Source organism: Colobus angolensis, unplaced genomic scaffold (genome assembly GCF_000951035.1).
Source record: "Colobus angolensis palliatus isolate OR3802 unplaced genomic scaffold, Cang.pa_1.0 Scaffold6, whole genome shotgun sequence".
In the NCBI taxonomy this organism is placed as follows: domain Eukaryota; kingdom Metazoa; phylum Chordata; class Mammalia; order Primates; family Cercopithecidae; genus Colobus; species Colobus angolensis.
In genome coordinates, this window is record NW_012119598.1 from 27,943,044 (window position 1) to 27,946,939 (window position 3,896).

A 3,896-nucleotide genomic window follows, 5' to 3' on the forward strand; every position below is an offset into this window, starting at 1 on the left:
CCTTCCTTCCTTCCTTCCTTCCTTCCTTCCTTCCTTCCTTCCTTCCTTTCTTTCTCTCTCTTTCATTTTTTCCTTCTTTTGGCTTCTCAGTGCTTTGAGTACAAGGGATGGTGAAGAGACATACATTACATAAGAAACTGCAAGCTATGTCATATGTCTACCTCTCTAGCTGACAGGGGAAGCAGAGGAAATTTCTCTTCCAATTGCCTACTCTGAATGTCATCCAACCATAATTATGGGATGAGGCGGGGGAACTCTTTTATTCTTTTAATCATCCAACAAATATTTCTCAAGCACATATCTTGTTAAGAGATTGTTTTGGGTACAGTAATTCACAGTGAATAAAACACAGATATTCTCACCTTTGTGATACTACGTCATAGTTGGAAGGAGTGGGGAGAAACAGACAGGAAGCGAATAAGAAAAATAAGAAGTCATGTGATGATATCTACTGGGAGAGAATCATTAGGCAGTAAAGGACTCAGCAGTGTGGAGGTGACACATTCAATTTTCAGGAGAAGAATCAGGGAAGTTGTCATTGTTTGAAGCTATCATTTAGCTTCCCTTTCTTCCAATCTTCTTTCTTTACATGGGAAATAAGGACTGTGGGATTCTTTGGGTGGATCGCAGCACCTAGAGATGGATCTGATCAGTAAGAACTGCTCAGTAAGCATTAGCTACTGCTTTGGTTGCCTTCCCCCTGTGGAGTGCTGGCCTCTTGGATTGAGCTTGCATCATCGGTGTTCAGTAGGAGCTTGCTTAGTGGATTTACAGGTTGAGGTTAGAACCCACCAGGATTCTCTTCCTGGAAAGAACAGGCTTCCCTCTAAGGTTTCATATAGACCCTGGGTGAGGAAAGAGCCCTAAATGGCTTGAAAAATTGAATGCTCCCTGGGCAAAGCAAGAAGCCCTCCCATGGAAGGGCATGATTTGGGCATATATCAGGGTCTCAGTACAAAGATGAGTGCTCAGGAGGTCAAGATAGTTAAGCAGAGAATCTGACCAGAATTTTCTTGGTACAAAGAAATAATCTTGTTGGGAGAAGGATTACCACAATTGGAGAATTAGAATACAGGGTAAATGAGATTCAAACATAATACAACAAGAATCAGGCACAAATCCTTTACTACTACATTCTTCTGTAGAAATTCAATTTGCCTAGAAAATCATACCTTGCTATGCATCCCTATTGTGTTTCTCTACCACCTATTTTGCTTTTTAAACTTTATTTCATTTTTATCATCACAGAAGCTTGTTGCTACAAAATAAATGAGCAAATCAGCCAATGGCAACAAAACTGCCCTGATATCTCTCCTTAGACCATGAGAGCCTTTTCCTTAAAGGTGAACAATACTCCACATTCAAGAACTTTTTCAGCACTATGTGCTAGAAATTATATTGACTGTTTATTAATTTTTATGTAACTTGGTCGACATAGTTTCTCAGCTTTCCCAAGTATTATTAACTCAGTGTTATAGATGACACTGAAGCTCAGAGGAGTTAAACCATTTTCCTCAGATCACATAACTTTAAAGAGGGAAACCAGATATCAGAAGCAGATTTCTTTCTCAGTGAAAAAATCATAAGCTCTTGCTTTCACTTAGCACATAGTCTCATCATCTGTTTTCTTCACACCAGCTCACGCATGTAACATTCATTCATTTACCAAATACAGATAAATGAGTGGATTTATTCTTGCATTCATCAGATACTAATTCAAAATCTCTTCTGTGTCTGCCACACTGGGCTCAAGACTTCCCAGTGCCTTTGTCTCCTCTCCCTCAAATCTCTCCACCCAGTGTCTTGACAAATACAGTAAATCTTTCTCGCATAACCTCTCCAGAATCTTTTTCTTCTGTTATCCATGCTACAGTGTTTATGGAGGACGTTTTCTTCACCTATGAAGTGTGATGGGGGCTGAAGCTGCAGAAAGACTCATGCTGTTCACCTCAGGAGCTGACACAGTAAATGTGGATACACCTCAAACCTCTAATATCTTTATGATTTCTTTCCCAGTTACCCCAGTGGATTTACATATTGAGGTCAGAACCCAGCAGGATTACCTTCCTGGAAAGAATAGGCTTCCCTCTAAGGTTTCACATAGATACTGGGTGAGGAAAGAGCCCTAAATGGCTTGAAAAATTGAATGCTCTTTGGGCAAAGCAGGAAGCCCTGCTATGGAAGAGCATCATTTGAACATAAATCAGGGTCTCAGTACAAACAGAGTGCTCAGGAGGTCAAGATGGTCAACCAGACAGCCTGACCAGAATATCTGTGGTGGGGAGAAACAATCTTGTTGGGAGAGGGATGACAATAATTGGGGACTTAGAATAAAGGCTAAAAATGATTCAAAGAGAATGCAAAAAGAATCAGGCACAAATCCTTTACTATATTCTGTTGTGCAAATCTCACCTTACTATGTGTTTGTATTCTATTCCTCTACAATCTATATTTTATTTTATTTTATTTTTATGTTCACAGAGACTTGTTGGTGCCAACTAAATGAGCACAACAGCCAGTGACAACAGAACTGCACTAAAATAGTCCCTCATCAGCTCTTGAGAGCAGGTTCCTCAAAGGTGAACAATATTCCACATACAAGGACTTTTTCAGCGCCAAGCATTAGAAATGGAAGTGAATGTTTATTATTTTTTATATGAGTTGGTTTATATGGCTTTTCAGCTTCCCTCAGTAGCATTATACAAATTTTTTGGATGACACTAAAGCTCAGAGGAGTTAAACCATTTTCCTCAAATCACATAGATTTAAATAGGAAAACCGGATATGAAAAGCAGATTTCTTTCTAAATTAAAACAAACAAACAAACAAACAAAAACCATGAGCTCTTGCTTTACTCTGGCACATAGTCTTGCCATCTGTTTTCTCCACACCAGGGCAATCCTGTAACATTCATTCACATAACAAATACAAATGAATGAGTGGATTCATTCATCAGATATTAATCGAGAATCTCTTTTGTGTCTACCACACTAGGTTCAAGACTTTCCAGTGTCTTCGTCTCCTCTGCCTCAAATCTCTCCACCCAGTGTCTTGACAAATACTGTAGATCCTTCCTGCACATCTCCAGAATCATTGTCTTCCTTTTCACTCACCTCTGTTGTTATCCATGCTATGGTGTTTAAGGAGGATGTATTCTGCACCATGAAGTGTGATGGGCACTGGTGCTGTGGAAAGACTCCTGCTGTCCACCTCAGGAGCTGACACAATAAATGTGGGTAAACCTCAATCCTTTAATATCTTTATGACTTCTTTCCCTTTAAATCCAATTCCTGTTTTCTTAGTTCAAGCTCTGACATTCAAAACTAAACACCTTTCTCTAACATGTTGCTTTAATTATTTAAGCCTTTTGCCTAGGATTTTTCAATTTCTCTTAAGTTTTCATAAAACTCTCCCAACATATCTCTAAGTGACCAGACTTTTCAATCACTGCTTCCCTCAATGTGTATTTCACACACACACACACACACACGCACACACACACACTCCACTTAAATTGAACAGGTTTATTTATTCACACAGGAATTCCTCCAAACAGCCCGGTTTTCTCCATCATATATCCACTCCTTCTCTGCATAGCTAAATTTTGATTCTTACACTCTGATATTTTACATATTCTTACACTCTGATACGATCTTGCCTCTTATTCTTTATGGCTCTGCTCTGCAATTTTGTTGTTGTTGCTCTGACATATAATTGGACACGTAGCTTGTACATGACACACCTTAGCAAGGAGGCAACCCATATCTCAGATGTAAGTGAAAGACGCCCTCTTCTGGGGTTTCCTAGGGGAGAGGTCAGCATGCTGGCCTCATTCCTGAAAGGACCTAGTTATGAAAACAACAGGAGCTTTTGCCTTTCAGAAATCTGTACCATCT